Raw genomic sequence first — 19,769 nt, forward strand, 5'->3', positions numbered from 1 at the left:
TTGACTGTGCCACTCTTTAAGAGAGTGAGCATACGTTCCACGTGAGGTGTGTTCTATTTTATGGGCATTGGTTAATTTGTGCCCAGGTTTTCCAGTATTAGCTTTTTTAAAGATTCACATATATTGAATATTCCCATTGGCTCTTGTTGGAAACCCTGGTACCTTTTAAAATAAACATTTAGAAGACAAAACACGTTCCAAAATGCAAAACATGTTTGGCTCATAAATAGATACACCTTTGAGAGCCAATGTACTGTCAGTCATCCTACCACTAAAGGATTAGTGGTGTGACACCTCTGTAGGAGATCCATCTGTCTAAGCTCATTTAGGACTTCCAATTTAGGACTTCCAATGAATGAAGGTTTTGTGTGTTTTTGGAGGGCAGCGTTTGTTCTGTTGTTGTACTGTTTACTGATTGTACAGGATGGTGGTGTTGGAGAAATCAGGTTCACACATCAATTTCTGGTAACAACAAACAGACAGTTTTATTGTTGCCTTGCAAGTCAAGAAAACCAGCCTCCTGGTACATCTGCCTGCTGTAACTTGACCTGCCCTCCAGACCCCTCACCTTTATAGATCACTAGGCACTTTACATATTTTAAATCCAAAATCATTCTGGAAATCGTCAATCGCCCTTCCGGCAGACATATTCTGCCTTCTGCCAGTACAATACATCCTTTAATTCATCTTTAGTCCTTTCTCAATATCAACTTCCAGTTAGCTTGTCACATGAGTCCTGCCAAGGGGGCATTAACACACCTCCAATCATGCCACTCATATCACTCGCACTCTTTGGAAACAATCCTTTGTCTGTACTGGGCCTAACCGATTCATGCTGTTATATGGCTATAACGTCACAATGTCCCCTAAAACAAATTAACACCATGAGAGCGTTGCTAATGTGATGTCACTCGGAGTGAGGCCTTCATTTTATTTCTCTTTGTGTATTAATTTATTTTTTATTACTTTAATTGCCCCCCCCCACTCTGCAATTTAGTGCAACCTAATACAACCATAAGAAATCATCAATACTTTATTTCAATTTTAGAACTAGTCCCTCAAAGTTTTACATTAATGCAGGTGTTATGGAAAATTGGCCTATCCTGACAGGCCTTTAATCTTTCCAATTACAATCTAAATTTCACTATTCACCAGGGCATTGTGATGAAACTAGTGCGGCCATCACCAGTACCCTGGTATGAGCCTCCTCTCACGTGGCCAGGGGAAGGCAGCCACTACCTGATTCTGATCCTGGCAGTGGTATTTTGTGGGAGGATCAAGTGAGAGGAGATTCATGCCAAGGGGAATCGGGGACCTCCTTATATCATGATTCCTCTATACTCCCTAATACTCTGGCCTATTGTAAAACTGAACAAACTAATATTACACTACCTGATATATACTTCATTAACCATAATGCAATGAAGATTTAGTACTTTTGAACAAAAGGTGCAGTCTAGTTGGTATAGACCTAAGCACCTGAGCTGGATGTTTAAATCCCAAAATAAGGCAGAGGTGAAGAGAGAGCAGGAAGGAGAGGAAGGTGAAGTTGAATGCCGTGCAGGAGGCGTAGCTTATGAAGCTGAAGCGACCCGTGGTGCCGGAGCAGCCACAGGAAGAACACAACAAGCAGATTGCAGATTACGCGCAGCAGTAAGTGGCCTGTCAAAAAGAGGCCCAGCTGAAGAGATGTTCTGCATACGGCATGTCAGTAAGAGAATGGTTGCGGAAGATCAATGGAGCTGTTTGAGCTCCCGCATACCAACGTGCAACTTACTGTAGGCTCGCAGTCGCAGGAGAGAAGGTAGACAGGAGAACTAGGACCCGCTGCAACACCGGACCACGAGACTGAGCCGCAGAATACAACCGATAAGTTGGCTAAATGTCAATGCTGACCCCGGGGCTCTCAGTAACAAAGTCATTAAAGATTAATGATTTTGAATACCGAACTGGTAAAGAAAGCAGAAACTACAAAATTGTGAATATCGAACAATGACTGAAGAAAAGTTGAAGTCCAATAATTTTGAATACCGAATACTGAATGAAAAAAAGCAGAAATGTTCTAATTGTAAATACCAAGCGGTTAAAGAAGTAAAGCAGAAGTGGAAGTAATGTGAATTCCCTCATAGGGTATTACAATTGGGGAATGCTTAGAATCAGCATTGCCAACAGCCAAAAGGCTGTGAGAAAAATAAAGTAAACCAACAAAGGTATAACTTCCCTTTCGTGAGACTTAGACAGTGTGGAGAATCTTGAAATCAATGTTACCATCAAAACTGAATGTAGTTGTAGGAGTTTTCTTCCTGCCAGGTGAATATACCAGGAAAGGTAAATAATAATTAGTCATGGCAGGCAGTATACCAGGCACAAGAAGATGGTTTAATGAAGTGTGTTTATGTTGAAAAGATGTGGTGAAAAAACCTTTGTTGAAAAAAAGAACTATTAATCTTATATTGTGTTTGATGAATTGTGCTATCCTGACAACAGTAGTTTGTTTGAAGAAGGTGAAATAAGTTAATAATTGTGGAACATTTCTAAAAGAACAATTACTTTGGTTTTGATCTTGTGTTGAGAAAGAAGGCCATTTACATTTCGCTTTCGAAGAAGGCTATTGTGGAAAACATCAGTTGTTTTGAACTGTGAACAAACATTTGTGGAAAATAAATTCAAAGGGATTGTGTCCTCCGACGTATTCCTTATCTTGATACATTATATCCCAGCTTGCTGGCCTCGGAATTTTTTTCAGTAGAGGGCGCTGCGCGTCGACTTCCTTCGAGCTGGTGTCCCTCGACAACCTCTGTCTCGGCGCCGACGTCATTGTGTGTATAAATAGACTTGCGCAGCGACCGTTGCTCAGTTCCATTTTTCCGCACTTCGTGGGCCTCGGAATCATGTTGCTCAGTTCTTTCTTCAAGAAGACTAAACTTATTTTTTGAAGATATCATCTTTATTCGATGGCTTCCTCATCCGAACTGTCGACCCCACGGTCTGGCTTCAAAAAGTGTTGATTGTGGGAAGAAAATGTCGTTGACGGATCCTCACTGGATCTGTTTGTGGTGCCTGGGATTGGAGCATCACTGTTCGGAATGCGAGGACAGTATGTCCATGACGGCGAAAGCCTTGAAGGAGCGAAAGGCGAAGCTAGAAAGAGGTAAGACTCTTAAAACTTCTACACCCTCGAAAGTTTCTTCGGCAGAGTCGAGACATTGGTCTCCTGGCCGTCAGAGGAAACATTTCCGTTCAAGGTCTCGAAGCGGTTCCCATCAGTCTTCGAGATCGAAACACTCAAAGAAGAGGCGTCGTAGATCTCCCTCTTCTTCGTCTTCTGTCTCCCCGGAAAGAATCAACTGCCCCACCAAACACAGCTCTCCAGCTAAGTGGGAGGAATTCCGTAAGAAAATTATTAGCGTCTTCGAGAAAGCAGCCTCGACCCCCTCGGAGACGGCTAAAGGTGACACCCCGGGTGAAAGACCCAAAAAATCAAAACGCTGCGAGTCTCTGCACCCGGCGAAAGCAACTACCCGAGAGCATCATGAACCCTCGAGTAAAGGCAGTAAATCTGCGTCATCGACGCCGTCGTCTAAGGTTTCTTCGACTCATAAATCTGCGTCATCGACGCCTATGTTGAAGGGTCCGTCGACGCATAAATCGGTTGCATCGACACCGTCTTCAACGCCACTGTAGACTCCGATAAAAGACAGACCTACAACTGTCACTACATCTCAGACAGTAGAGGTGTCGAGGACTTAGACCATGACCTCGAGGATGACGTCGACAACCTCGACGACTCTGAGTAGGATTCCGATCCTCTCGAGTACTTCGAGGTCTCTCCAAACTTTATCGACGCCTTTTTCGGGTTTGTCAAAGCCTTTGACTTCCACGTCGACAACTTTGACATTTTCTCAACCGGTGACAACCAACTTTGCCCCCTCTGCCCTAGAAAGGGGTTTTAAACCATATCCTAGGTCGGATTACTTTAGAGCTTTGTCCTCTATATATGAGGAAGGGGAGGATTCTGACCATGAGAGATCTTTTGGTTTACAAAGGACCACAACACCTATACCCGAGGAATTTATCTCTGAACACAACAGGTTAAAAGATATTCAAGACTCTTTACATGAGACAAGTGGTTTAGATACTTCCCCAGAAGTAGAGTTTGCTAAACCCGATCCTGGGGAGCATGCTGAGACCCCTTATAGGGTTCTGACTGATAGAATAATAGAATTCATGGGGTGGTCTACACCTTCACCTTCTTTTCAGCAGGATGACCTTACTGACATTTTAGTTAAAGGTCCACAGGAAGATCCTGTTGTTCCTTTTCATACTGCCCTCCAAAGAAAGATTCTGCTGATTGGGAAACTCCTGATGTTATACCTGCAGTTAACAAGAAACTATCTGCCAAATACAGGGTATCTGCTTCAGATCTTGAATACTTGAGCAAACATCCAATTCCAGAGAGTTTGGTTGTACAAGCAGCAACTTCATCAAATAGTAGATCTGCATACTCTACTATTCCACAGGACAGGGATGATAAAAGGTTTGATGCTATGTCAAAAAAAGTCTTTTCGGCATGTAGCATGACGCTTAAATCTATTAACGCCACTTGCACGCTTGCAAGATTCAGCCATACACTTTGCTAGTGTGCTTCATCTGCGGCTGACTGTCTCCCAGAAGGAGAGGAAAGGGAAGCATTTTTAAACATCATTAAAGATGGAAAAGATGCAATGTAAGAGTCCCTTCAAACAGGCATTGATTCTTCTGACGGTATCAGCAGGGCCATGACGGCAAGTACCACAATCTGCAGATTTGCGTGGTTGTGGAAGTCTGGTTTTGCTCCAGATGTACAAGCCAGACTTTTGAACATGCCCTTTGACGGCACTTCTTTATTTTGTAAGAAGGCTGATGACAGCCTGGAGAAGTTACAAACATCCAAAGCAGCAGGGAAATCTCTTGGGGCTGCAATCCGACAGACTCTGAATCGCCCCTCAGTTACATCCTGGAGGGGTAGGTCCTTTCGCTTTTAATCTGCATTCGGAAAAGGCAGAGGACAGCCAGCTCAAAGGGGCCAGAAACGATTCACCCGTGGTGGACGGGTTAAAGGTACAAAAACCCCAGCAGCAGGTGCCACTTTACCCTCGGCATCTGCGTCAGCTGCTTCTAAACCCCTCTGAGGTCTCCCCTGACAAGACACAAGTAGGGGGCAGGTTAGCTCAACATCTGGCAGAATGGCAGGCTATTACGTCAGATGGTTGGGCATTGGAAACAGTTGCCCAAGGTTACTGCCTGCCTTTTCTACACACCCCTCAGAGTCATCCACCGGGGAACAACTCTTTGAGGTTTCCAGATCCGCTCCTTATGCTGGAGATTCTAGACCTGCTAGAGAAAGGTGCCGTAGAACCAGTACCTGCAGCGCAGAGGAACATGGGTTGGTATTCCCCCTATTTCCTAGTACCGATAAAGGACGGAGGACTGGGACCCATCTTGGACTTAAGAGAATTGAACAAATTCCTCAGTAAGGACAAGTTCAAGATGGTAACACTCTCTCAGATCCTTCAGGCCCTCCAGCTTCAGGACTGGTTGCTATCTCTAGACCTTCAGGATGCTTATTTCCATTTGCCAATCCATCTCAAACACAGGAAATACCTGAGGTTTGCAATTGGCAACTCTCACTATCAATTTCGAGTTCTGCCGTTTGGGCTGACCTCCGCCCGAGGGTCTTCACCAAGCTAATGTCGGTAGTGGCTGCAAGTCTAAGGAGGGAAGGGATCCACGTGTACCCCTACCTGGATTGATCAGATCAATATCTTCGAAACAAGCTCAGATACAGCTAGATTATGTCTGCCACTTCCTTCACAAACTGGGCTTCTTCCTCAACTTGAAGTCACAGATGATACCATCACAGAGAATCCAGTTCATTGGAGTGGTCCTGGACACTTCCCTGGGGAAAGCCTCACCACCAGAGGTGAGGGCTCAAGATATTCTGCAGATGGTCACCAGGTTTCAAAATGCCCAACGTCTTCCAGCCTTCGACTTTTTGAGGTTGCTAGGCCTCATGGCATCCTGCATCTTCCTAGTGCCAGAGGCTCGCCTGAGATTGAGATCCCTCCGGTGGGCACTAAGAACCCAATGGTCCCTATTCTCAGGAAGAATGACAGATCTCCTTCAGGTCCCAGACAGAGTGGGTCGAGACCTTCAGTGGTGGGCCTGTTGGGAGAACATTTCGAATGGAGAACAGTTTTGGCAACCATGGCCAGAGATAACAGTAGTCACGGATGCCTCACTCACGGGGTGGGGAGCCCATGCCAACGACTTGACCATCAGCGGCCGTTGGTCTCCATCGGAGTCCAGACTACATATCAACCTGTTGGAGGTGAGAGCTATCAGACTAGCGCTGAAGGCTTTTATGCCATCTGTGCAGGGGAAAAATGTCCTAATAATGACAGACAACACAGTGGCCATGCACTACCTCAACAAAGGAGGAGGCGTAGGATCACAGCCACTGTGCAGAGAGGCGATGCAGCTCTGGTTTTGGGCATTTCAAGAAGGAATCTATCAGCAGTTCACTTAGCCGGAGAGAAGAACTTGACAGCGGACGCTCTGAGCAGGCAGAGCACAGTCTCCCACGAGTGGGAGCTAGCTCAGGAAGTCCTTCAAAAGATCTTCGCCCTTTGGGGAACCCCTCAAGTGGATCTGTTCGCCACTAGTATCAACAGGAAGTGCGATCAGTTTTGTTCAAGGGAATTTCCCCTGTGAGGAGCTCTCGGGGACGCGTTCATAGTAGACTGGGAGTTTCCACTTCTATATGCGTTTCCTCCAGTCCCTGTCATTCCTCAGATGATCAGGAGGTTGAGAAGATTCCGGAAGACTTTGATCCTAACTGCCCCGGACTGGGCCAGGAGAACGTGGTACCCGGACCTTCTCCAATTCGTCATCCACAAAGAGAGGATCTTCTCTCGCAGAAGGGAGGTCAGGTTCTCCATCCAGACATCAGAACCCTCAACCTTCACGCTTGGTTTCTGAAAGATTGAGATACAAGGATTGGGACTTCCCGGATGACGCCATGGAGGTGTTGCTTTCGACTAGAAGGCCAGCAACAAAGACTTTATACCGCTGCCGTTGGAACAGATTTTGCAACTGGTGGAGAGAGAAGAATATCTAATCCTTTTCATGCGGTACACCAATAATGTTATCTTTTTTGCTCTATTTGGCAATTTTGAATTCAGGTTTTCAAGTTGGTACGATCAAGGGCTACCTCGCAGCGCTGTCAATCTTTAAGCGCACTGCGGAGGAGCTATCATATTTCAAATTATCCCTAGTAATTCCATTTCTGAAGGGGTTAACTAATGTCTATCCCCCAAAGCCGTTCCAAGTTCCCTTGTGGGACTTAAATCTAGTCTTACATTTTCTGATGGGTACTCCCTTTGAACCACTCCATTCTTGTTCATTAAGATTTCTCACCCATAAACCAGTCTTACTAGTGGCTCTAACATCTGCCAGAAGAGTGAGTGAATTACAAGCTCTATCTTGCAAACCTCCTCATACATTTTTTCACAAAGATAAAGTTGTCTTACAAGTGAAGCCAGATTTCCTCCCGAAGGTGGTCTCTGAATTCCACATCGCTCAGAAGAAACCTTACCTTCATTCTATCCTCCTCCCCATCCAGGGAAAGAGGAAGAGGCTACATAGGCTGGATCCAAGGCGTGCCTTGACTTTTTATATCAGCAGACTTGCTAGGGTAAGGCAAGCAGACCAACTGTTTATAGGTTATGCAGGACACAAATTAGGATTGCCAATCACAAAACAGGCCATTTCAAGATGGATTATTTTAGCCATTCTAGAATGTTACAAATTGGCAGGGAAAGAGCCCCCTCAACATTTTAGGGCTCATTCAATCAGGGGTATCGCAGCCTCTTCGGCTCTCCAAAGAGGGGTACCGATTCGGGACATATGTGCGGCTGCCACATGGTCGTCCGCACATACCTTTACACAATTCTACAATCTGTATTCCTCCTCTAGCCAGGAGACAAGATTTGGCAAAGCTGTGTTACATTCCTTTCATTCTTAAAGGGAAATATTCCAATTTTACTCCCACCTCCTCTTTCACACCACTGCTATGGGAGTCTATCAAGATAAGGAATACGTCGGAGGACACAATCCCTTCGAAGAACAAGTTACTTCTTACCTTGTAACATTCTTTCGATGGGATGTTCCTCCGACGTATTCCTTATTGCCCCTCCCAACTATCCCTGCAGTAAAACTTCCTTTGTAGTTGCAGCTTACGCTCCTTCAAGGTCAATAACCAATTTATGCACAACTAATTTCAAGCTTCAAAACGGAACTGAGCAACGGTCGCTGCGCGAGTCTGTATGCATGATGACGTCGGCGCCGAGACGGAGGCTGTCGAGGGACACCAGCTCGAAGGACGTTGACGCGCAGCGCCCTCTACTAAAAAATTTCCGAGGCCAGCAAGCTGGGATGTAATTTATCAAGATAAGGAATACATCGGAGGAACATCCAATCGAAAGAATGTTACAAGGTAAGACGTAACTTGTCCTTTGCTTTGTCACAGTGAGAGACACCATGCTTGAAAGAGACTTTTTGGGTTTGCTTTAAAAGGAACTTTGTTAAAAACAGAACTGCACTCACAGTATTCCACAAGGAGGGCATGCAAGAACCTTTAAGTTTGAATTGAGGAGCTGTTTTGTTGAACTAAAGTTAGCCATAATTCTCCTGTATTATTTTGTTGTGTGTATTAGCGGGAGGGGTCAGAGACTTTTTGGACATTAGGTCATTTTTCTTTAGTCTTAGTTTGCTAGACAGGGACCTCGCTATTAGGATAGGTAAAGATAGGATTTTATCCAACCCATTTTCCTTTACTAAATGGCAAATCTTGAGAGAACTTTACCTTTTTGTCCGTCCCGCATTTCTCACCCCTCACAGCATCAATGTCTTCCTTTATTGCATCTTTTTCAAGTATATTATAGTCTTAAACAAAATGTTCTGCTGATGAAGGCTATCACTGTTACGGCGTTTCCATTACTTCCACATTTGCAGCAACATAATATTTGAATGGATTCCTTCCTCTCACAGATTCCTCAGCAATGATATCCATCTCCCAGTACACGTGCTCTTCAGAAACCTTGAGCAGGTGGTGAAACTCTACCTTTTTACACTAGTGAAAAGGTGACCGATGGACCCCTTTGAGGTCACCAGGTGCGGAGCACCGAACTGAAGAACCCCCCCCTCCGTCCACAAGGATATGAAGTAGAGGAAAGACCACCAGAGGTCTTACTCACCCAGTCCTCGAAGAAGAGAAATCACCGCTCCAGGTACTTCTCTGAGAAGCAGGTGCCACACATACCCTTTTCCACTCAATCCTACATAGGGGAGGAATGGTAGGCCTTTAGGCTCAAGATGCTTGAAAACTTTTTTAAAGCCCAGGTGCCAACTGCTTTGATCTCTGAGCCATCAGAGTACACCTCACATGGCCGAGCCGCTAGAGACTCTGCTGAAGATCCCATCAGTTTTCCCTTGAGCCCAGCCACAGCTCCAACGGGCGAGGGCCCGTCTCTATGCCGCACTGCTCGGTCTTCTGACGTAGTTCATCCGGCTCCAGCTTTTCACTCCATGGCCCCACCGACAGATTTCTTGGGAGTATGCCCTACTTCCCATAGGTTCATTTATGTCTAGAATGGAAGACATTTACGATGAAGAGGGGTATCCCATTGGGCTCAAACCCATTGAGGTCTGAGACTTTCAAAGGAATTCTACAGTGAGGAAGTAGAATTATTGAATCTTGCAGCTGACTTGGTAATATCTCCCGAGTTGGTTATGCCCCTTGCACTAACTCCCGTGAAGCCTAAGGTTTTGTTTCAACACCTAACTCCTATTGTCAAAGGTGGTTGAAATATTGGGTTTGTCAGCACCTTCAAGACCTAAAGGCCAGTTTGAGCTGACGGCATTTTTGATGAAGGTTGCAGAAGGAGACCCTCCTTCCCTTTAATCTGGCAGGTGAGACCCCCAGTCCTTGAGTTGTTGTCTAAACCTGCTTCGGTCTCGACAGTGGACTGGGACGTGGTGAAGCAATGCAGGTCGGCTCCTTCTGACAAAGCTTTCCACACACTCCTCCCCAGAGAGCCTTGTGGTTCAGGTGACCAAGGCAAGCCTAACAGAATCTTCTTTCCCTTCTTTGACAGGGAGAGTGTTAAGATGGATATATAGAATCTGGCCTGCTGGACATATTTTAGGAGGCCACCCTAGTTGTAGTGAACAGGGGAACTGTGAGAGGTTAGCCAAACAAAATCAAGGTAAGCGTGGAGTGCGCTCCAGGCTATTCTCAGGAGTGTTTGAATGGGATCAGGGTCCACAATGAGTTCACACAGTGAATAATTCAATTTAGACAGATAAGTACAAAAAACACTACTTATTATAGGCCCAAAAACCCATACACTAGAAAATGAAATAAGCAGGTAGTAATATCACACAATACTCAATTGTCAAACATACATAGTTACCTTTTAGGTTCTTAGGAATGCATTCAATAACTTAGACAACACAAAGAAGGTAAGTAGTGATGCAGTAGAATGAAACCAATTCATAAGAATTATGCCATAACTTTATAAGTCCAATCCCCATGATGTATGGGGTCTTGTGCTCAAAAGTCACAAAGCTTCTTCTGAGGGGAGGGGACTGATGTAGGAAGAGTTTTAGTGGTGAAATGTTCCAGAAGATTTCAAAAAGGTTACAGGTATGTAAAGTTATTTCTGATGCTTGTGAATCTTGTGAGAACCACATGCTGTGCATATGTCCGATATCTAGTGGTAATCGTGGAGTATTGGATCTTTTTTCAAAGATCAAAAAGGGGAGTTGACATGGGCATGACTGTAACACTATCCCCAATGTGATGTGTAGAGTATGTAAAATCCTTCACGCGACGAGGTCACCAGATAGTTTTTTTCCACCTAGCTAGCTGGTTGCACATATGCAGAGCTCGTGAGAGTTTATATTGCTGATCCTATTCTTCGGTTCGCTTGCCTTTAGCCGACTACTTCAACGCCTGATCCTGCCTGCTGACGCTCCTGCCTTGACTGTTCGGTGACTGCTTTCCATGCGGCCTTGGCCCTTCGGCCCAGCCTTAAAGTAGGGAGAATGAGGACCTGTTCTTATTGACTTCTCTCGAGAATGCCTTTTCTTTACCCCTTCTCTTCCCTCATCTTTGGTCTGGCTGCTGTTTCCCTCTGTTATGGAGAGGACACCTTTTAAATTCTGCTGTGCAGTGGCAAATTTCCTTTGAAAGACACCCATTGCTGATGTAATCATTGCCTCCCTCTTGATGAGTCTGCAAACTTTTTCGGGCTAAGACCTTGAAAGACAGGCGCATGAAACGGTGCGTGGCCTATGCAATGCAGGCTGCCAGTCACTCCCCCGCCGGCGCCACCATTGAGGAGTCTGTCGGCAGCCACTGCTCCAATTCAGAGGCTGTTCACCTAACGGTGGAACTCTTGCGTTCCCACGTGTCTGTCCCCGGGTCCCGACAAGCTTGCCACCGGCAGTGCGATGGGGAAGTCACACCGGCGACAAGGGCACACAGGCACCATCTGCTCATAAACACACAACTCTTAAACTTTCCTCAGCGGATCCGCCGAGAAAAGCTTCTATGCCTGCAGGCCCGTCCAAGACTTCGGCGGGGCGTTCTGAACCTCACGGTTTGTCTCCCTCTGCGCACCACCATCACGGCATACGCACAGTGATAAATCTTCTGTTCCAGCAGGCGCTCCCTCTAAATCCACGGCCTCCATTCGACAAAAACACTCCTGAAGCTTCGGGAGAAGCTTTCTAAGCCAGTTTACACATTTCGGACCCCAAGAAGGCATCCTCTTTGCCTGGGGACTATTCTCCAGCCTCTCCTCCTCTTTGCAGGGCCCTGCAGCAGGACACAGCACCACCTGCCAGCCCTTTCCTCCTACTGATGCTTCAGGCTCCTCTGAGCAGACTAGAGAGAAATATGAGGCTTGTATGGACAACATGGCCGGGTTTATTAACTTCTCAGGCCAGTTTGATACTTTGAAACGCCATAGGCCTGTTGATTCCTGCCCTGTCCCTCAGTCATGCAAAAAAAGTGTCAAGTAGTGGACACTCCCGTCCCCTGCACACCTTCTTAACTGAGATCAGTCAGACAGTAAGTATAGCAATGCTGCTTGCATATTTTGTCACATTTACAAGTCCTTCAATGATTAGTCTTCATCACCATTCAGTTATAGAGAAAACACTTTCTACAATGTTTAGTTAACAAATTATTTAATCAACACAAAATTAGTTAAAATGATGAGCTTGATGAAGACTAATCATTGAAGAGCTATTGGAAATGTGACAAAATATGCAAGCAGCAATTTCCATACTTGCTGTTTAACTCATCTCAGTGAAAGTGTGCAGGGGACGGGAGGGTACACTACTTAAGGACACTGTTTTTTTGCATATTATCGGAACAGCTTCCAGTGCCAGAGCTGTGATTTTTATCCCCCGCACTCAGACAACAAATTAAATTATTTTACAACTCCTTACAGAAATTGGTGTGCAGGCCACAACCATGTTTGGATTCTGTCCCTCTGAAGTCACAATTTGCATCCCTGGAGAAATCCCTTCCTCAGGACCCCCAGGTTGATATCTTTCTGGATGACCCATATCACCCCAACCAAGATGTATACTATCTCCAGGACCCTAGCCAGGCCGGCCCGGACCCTACCTATCAAGACCCAGACCGGGTATCCCATGGATGACGGGGCACGTGGCACTCCACACCCCCACATGACCCTGAACCTGTGAAAACATTTTGAGACATTCCTCCTGTCAGTCAACCCAGGTACTCGTCGCCTATCGACAGCCAAATGCTTTTTAATAACCTCCTTAAGAAGGCGGCTGATAGTTTTAAAATCACCAGACAAGAAGCCGTCCCCGACTCAGACTTTGTAGAACATCCTTAAAGAAAAGGTCCCAATCAGCCAGGCTATCCTATCCCCCTGTTGAACTCAGTGAAGAAACGGATGGCCCCCTCCTTGCTAACACCATTGCTTACTCGTGCGGTCAATCCCTGAGTGGAGATAATGTTCCACCTGGGACCTTCAGAACCGCTATACATAAGGGGCCATGCCGTTCCAGACACCCCAGTCGTCACAACTAGGGCAGGAGTGCCGCTACCCCTGTCGGAATCTCCTCCTGACAAGGATTGCAAAACATGGTATGCCCTTGGCAAACGTGTCAACACATCTGATGCCTTGTCCACCCGGATTGCGACCACCACCCCGCTCCTGGCGAGCTACAGTGACAAACAGTGGGGACTCATTGAGGAAGAGCCTTCAGGGTGTTCCGGAACCTGCTTGCACCAGACTTCTAGCCATAGTGGCGGATGGACGGCAAGTCACGCAAAATATTCTTAGGAACATCCTAGACTCTGCCACACCTGGCTGAAGAATTCAGAGTTTAAGCCAGAAACCCAGGCTTCCCTCATTAATAAACCTGTGGAGGATGCCGCCCTTTTCTGTAAGGCAGTCAATGAGGCTTTGGAAACCGTCAAGAAGGAGCACGAGACCTTAAAATTATTCAAACAGATTTTGGCCAAGCCCTTGGTCCAGCGAGGCTTTTCAACACCTGCGGGCTCCTTCACGGGTAGTCCTTCTCCTGCTCTTCCCAAGGACAGTACGGTTCAGGGGGGAACCCACTGGGCCTCCGGGCAGGTTCTCCTCTGGTGGTTTTCAGTCTCCACAACAAAGAAGTGTTCGACGAGGGAATGGCAGAGGTAGAAACTCTGCTTCCAAGGCTCCCCTACCTCCACCTCCAAATGACTTGTCGGTACAGGTCCCCTCCCACACTTCTACAGTCGGGGGATGTCTAACATGTTATACCCACGCGTGGGAGGAGATCACATCATATCAGTGTGTACTCAAGACCGTCGCCCACGGGGACTGCATCGAATTCCTCCAGCCACTCCATCACCATCCACCCGGAAGCAAACTGTCACCAGACCATCTGCGTATCCTGTTGGACGAGATCCAGGGCACCATCAAAGTCGTCCCTCATCTTCAGGTATACAAGGGTATTTAGTCAATATACTTCCTTGCACCCAAAAAGGATCTGATCATGCGCCCTGTTTCAGATCTGCATCCTGCGAACAAATATGTCAAACCGCAAAAGTTCAGGATGACAACTCTTCAGGAAGTAATCCCACTGGTGCATCAGGGGGATTACCTGGCCACATTGGACATGAAAGATGCATACTTTCATAGTTCAATGTTGCCAGCACACAGAAAGTACCTTAGGTTCAAGATAGAGGACACTCGCTATCAGTTCAAGGTTCTTCACTTTGGCATTGCCTTAGCCCCAAGGGTGATTACAAAGGTACTAGCGGTAGCAGCGGCTCACCTGCGCAGGCAGTCCATCCCAGTGTATCCTTAAATCGACTGGCTCACCGGAGACTTGTATGGAACATGTCTGAGGAATAACCAGAGGACAGTAGATCTCTCTTTCAATCTAGGGTTCTGTAGCAATGAGAAGAAACCAACGCTGGTCACCAGCCAAGTTGAACAGTTTCTGGGGGCCCTAATTCGGACAGAAGACAGGCTTGTGTTCCTCTCGAACGAGAGGGTTCAAAACATGCTGTTCCATATCTTTCATTATGTAGCCAGTCACTGGGCAACCGTATGAAAGGCCATGCAGCTGTTGGGGATGATGGCATCCTGCATCTTCCTAGTTCCACACGCTCGCCTGCATCTCATGCAGGAGTGGCTCTTGAGCCAATGGTGTCAGGCCAGTGGGACGATCTAGTGGTTGTCTCAAAAGCCCTAGTTCATTCTCTGCAGTGGTGGTCAAGAGAAAACCTTCAGCAGGGAAAAACCTTTACCATCCCCGCAGTAGAGGCCACTCACTGCGAACACATCTCTGTCGGGGTGGGGAGCTCACCTCCTTCCGCAGAAAGCACATAGCGTGTGGTCCCCTTCAGTAGCATCCAAAAACATTAATCTGTTGGAACTGCTTGCAGTGTTCAAAGCTCTAAAAGCCTTCCAAGCACATCTACAGGGAAGACAGTTCTTGTCCTTACAGACTGTATCACGGCTGTGTGCTACCTGAACAAACAGGGGGGCACTCACTCTCTAGGGCTATCCAAACTGTCCCAGAACATCTGGAAGTGGGCACTCAAACTCGATGTGCTCCTTCTCCCACAACATGTTCCAGGGAACACAATTTTCTGGCAGACATGCTCAGCAGAGACTTGTGGCGCTTGCAAGAGCGCATTCTACTCAATGTCTTTGCAGAATGGGGCTTTCCAGATAAATCGACTTGTTTGCAACTCTGGAGAATGCCCAATGCCAGGTACCCGCAGAGGAGCTCCAAAGGGAACTGTCTCTGGATAACATGGCCTGGGAAATTTGCTTACGTACCCCCCAGCCCCCAATTCCTCTCCTCAACAGGATAGTGCACCATGAACAAGTGACAATGATCCTGGTGACAGCAATGTGGGCACGGCAGCCATGGTTCTCTAATCTCATGTGACTGTCAGTCTCCCCTCCCAGGAAACTGCCATGCCTGTGCAAGAAGCCTGTTCGCTGTCTTCGCAGACGAGTAGGCGAGGGGTTCTCTTGCAGGGATTTGCTTTTTATCCTTTTGGGGCAAGTGGAACAGTGAAGTTCTACCCAAAGCCAGGTGCATCTTTGTTCCGGCTCAATGTCTGCAAAATACCCATATAGTCTTACCGGCCCAAAAATGAGGAAGGAAACGAAAACTGGGTCGCGAATGTACGAGGACATTTTGTCAGCCCCACTAGTTTTTACACCAGTCAGAGGAACTATGAAAATGGCTGAAGCCATGCCTTTACCACCCTCTCCGCCGACACCAACAGATACAGCCATTTTAGCCGCAACTGCGAGTGAGTGCTCTATTTTGTTAATCGATTCCGGTGTACCTGAATCTAGTCTGCGGGATAAGGTAAATAAACACCTACAAGTCTCCACGGGGGGGGGGTGACGAGGATTCAGGGTTGTCTCAGCCTCCCCCTCTAATTCCCCTGGTCCAGGATAATCTCAACAACTCCCTCCTGGCCCTATCACAATACCCTTTCAGCCAGGATGGCGAGTGGGAGATTTCTCCGGCTCAGTGTGAGGAATGAGACTGGGGCAGGGGGTGTGATGGGTCTGGAAGAATCACTGCAACCAAAAATCATGGCTGAATTAAAATTACACACGAGCTTGTTAGAAAAATTGATTATGGCCAAGGAAGCAGAAAGAGTTATAGATAGGCAGGGTCGAATTCAAAGTCTTCAGGAAAAGAGTCTGGTTAAGGGAACCTCAATAGGCATTGGGGTTTCCCTTTCAGATTTCACTGGAAAACACCATAACATCTCCACTCAGTTTGCTCTGGGGAAAAAACAAATTTGCTTGGCTGCTAATGCCCCCTTGAATCCTCAAGGGGATATTATTAGCTCCATACGACCACCTCAACTAAAAGCTAATGAACCACTGGTTAAAAGAAAAAATAGCAAATGTGTGTTTGGCAGAGGCCAAAAAAAGCCTACCAGGAATACTTAGCGTAACCCTATTAAAGAGGACTTGGTTAGTTCAGAAAGCACATCATGTCTAGATAAATCGGGCGAGGGGGAGGTTATCTGTATCGAGAAAGGCATTTTTTCAGACAATACTATTTCAGAAACCCTGAAAAACAAAAGCAACAATAAAAATCAAAAGGGCACAACAAAAGGGAGTACCTTTGAGAAAAATAATGGGCAAATAAAGGAGGACGTATTAAAATTATTTCCGAAAAAAATCAGAAATGAGTTAATGGGTAAGTCAGCTGGTATTCCTACTGTACCGGGTGCATTCCTCGAAGAAGAGGGTAGAGGTACGAAATAGTAATATCTCTGAAAAGGCAACAGTGGGCTCCATACCGAAAGGAATATCCTTCAATAAAGTTGATGTTGTCACAGTAGTCACGTTCATGAGATTTGTGGATCTGTGATATATCTCCTCAACAGCAGTGGGTCGTGATCTCAGTCCGTACCGTAAATCGTTCTTTGAGTCGGTAACGTCGCCTAAATATTTGGGGAGCAAAACTGGTCCTGCTGTTCTTTCAGTAACACCCGTTATGCCCAAGAGTAAGACTGGGTCCACAGTTTCGAAAACACATGAACAAACTAGGGATACAAATAAACCGGATAGAATAGAGGGAGGTTGACTCTCGTTTAGAAGACAATAAAGAGAGTTGTGAAAAAACTAATAGTGGAGTGCCCGCAAAAGCAAGATCTTTGTATGGCTCGGGTGAATGATACGGCCATGGGTGTGCCAGAAATAAAAAACATCTGATAAACAAATCCAAATGGAGGGTTCGGTGAAACTACAATTACCTTTGGATCAAGTGCCTCCTTTAGCCCCGGGCTTGCTTGGAACTCAGATTTCTGGTGTAGGAATTGATGTTGAGTCTTTAAAATCAAAACCAGATAACAGGGTGGGAGGATTATTCGATAGACCATTTGGTGGCTCTCAAAGATCTGCCGCAAGAAATCAGTTTGGGTAATAAACAGCAACACAGTTGGAATTGGTCAATGGGTCAACACTACTCCAATAGCACAAAGTGTGCAGTGGAGGGGAAGTCTGATGTTTACAAAACAGTTCAGAACAGTGATTTGAAGGGGGTACATTGGATACAACCATGTCACTTAGACTATCCAAGGGTTTTGCTGTACTACCTATTTGACCATGGGGGGGGCCTGACTACCTAAATAGATGGCGAATCCTAGTTTTCCTAAATGAAATACCTGCCTTGAGAATGTTGTCTTCTGCGGACATAAATCGGGATGATTTCCTACATCCAGAGCGCTATGACCATGTTTGGCTTGTATTTAATACAAGGTCGGTCTATGAAGCTTTTTTACAACAAGCAGAGGCATTTAACAAAATGGGCTATGAGATATTATCGTTCTCCCCCGGTTTCTCTAGAGCGGAAACTAAGACCACTGCTCCTGATAGATGGGGGCACCCAGGGGAGGGCAGTGGGCCTGTGGTCCCACAGAGCTCTACGGGCACGGGGGAGGATGAAACGAGCTGGCGTTGACTGGCATTAACACTCAGAGACTCTATCAGCTGAAAGAGTTGAAGGCAACATTTTAACAGTTGTGAAATCTCTAACCTCTCCTGGAAAACAAGGGGTTATGCTCATTTGGAAAACTCTGCTGATCTATGTTACCAAATAACTAGATATTCGTTTGTGTTTCCAGGAGACCTGGATGACATGTTCATATGCATAGGATGGTTATCACTGTTTCTGTGAATTAGCCACTCGGGGTCTGTTAGAGCGTCCTGCCAGAGGCCTTTTAATTGCTGTAAAACTGGAAAGAAGTATCAAAGTGGTTAAATGTGTTAATGTCCTAGAAGGTATCTTGGCACTTAAGATTGAAATGTACACCTCAAAATCTACTCTACATCTATTGGTCTCCAAAGAATGATCTGGCTTTATGTCTGGGACTTCTGAATAATTTTATCTTGGAAGAAATGTCACTGTATTGGGCTACAGGCAGTAGTTGCTGGTGACTTAAATGTACATATTGAAAAAGTTAGTATCTCACCCCCTTCACATATAACAATCCCCGGAACACATTTTGTTTCAAAGTGTTGGGAACCATTTTTGACTGGCAGTACAACCGGTGGTAGAAAAGTGGAGCAGATGAGAGAGTGGTGTAATTTCTTTCACGGTTGTGGCCTCTTGTCTGCCAGAGAGATGAAAGGCTCATACAGTAAAATTTCAACATGGACGGATGGAATTAGTTCATCTGTAATAGATTAGATTTTTATGACTCAACTTTTGTCTGACGTAGTATCATCATTTAAAATAATAATGTCTAGTCTGAGTGACCCTAGCATGCTGGAACTGATCTGAGATTTGGGGACGAAGCAAGAACCTAGCTATTGCCATGTATTCAATTTGAATGTTAACCAGGCCAAAACAAGACTTAAATGGCATCCTGGGAATATTGTGAAAGTAAACAATGCAAAAACCACAATTAATGAGAAGTGGTTACTGTATACTAATAATGCCTTTAGGATGTTTGATAGATTAATCGGGTCTATAGATTCCAAATAAGCGTGTCCAGGGAGCAAACCATAAACATGGTTTTGACAATCAAGTCAGACTTTAAAAAAATGAATTTAACAGGGCGATAAGACGATTAAAAAATTCTGGTCTAAACCGATTATTAGTTACATCTGAGATCAAAAAAAATAAAGCAGAGGCATATAAACTGGATGAAAAACCATAAGATGTTTCTTCTGCAAGAAGATAACGAAAACATGTTAGCAGCTATTAAAGATGGCTCAAGTAGAAACTTTTGGCTTGTAATTAATACATTAGAATCAAGCCAAAGTATCTCTCAAACAAATTCTATACCGGAACAAGTGTGGCGTGGACATTTTGGAACAATATATGTCTCAAATGTGATATCGAAGTGTTGGGAATCCACTCTGATACTGCCATGGGACATTAAACTGTCGGTAGACGAAATTGAGGCTCAAATAAAAAGTGCGAGTTCATCACGTGCTGCTGGTCCTAATAACCTCTCAAATGCATTGATGAAAGGGGCCAGTGGGCTTTGGGCTAAGGCTCTCTATTATTTGATGATATTATGAATACAAAAACTATACCATCCTCCTGGCACTTCTCCTATATTATCCCTATTTATAAACAAGGTGACAAAAAACAACCTAAGAACTATCGCCCAATAGCGATCTTGGATG

At 45.6% G+C, this 19,769-nt stretch overlaps 1 protein-coding gene across 7 annotated transcripts in view; it reads left to right on the top strand.

Moving 5' to 3' along the window:
* RALGPS2 (Ral GEF with PH domain and SH3 binding motif 2) overlaps positions 1-19,769 on the top strand; it is a 2,782,724-nt gene that overhangs the window by 2,658,386 nt on the left and 104,569 nt on the right. The gene's annotated exons all lie outside the window — the stretch shown is intronic.

This window comes from Ambystoma mexicanum, chromosome 1q (genome assembly GCF_040938575.1).
Source record: "Ambystoma mexicanum isolate Mex_15411 chromosome 1q, UKY_AmexF1_1, whole genome shotgun sequence".
Taxonomy (NCBI): domain Eukaryota; kingdom Metazoa; phylum Chordata; class Amphibia; order Caudata; family Ambystomatidae; genus Ambystoma; species Ambystoma mexicanum.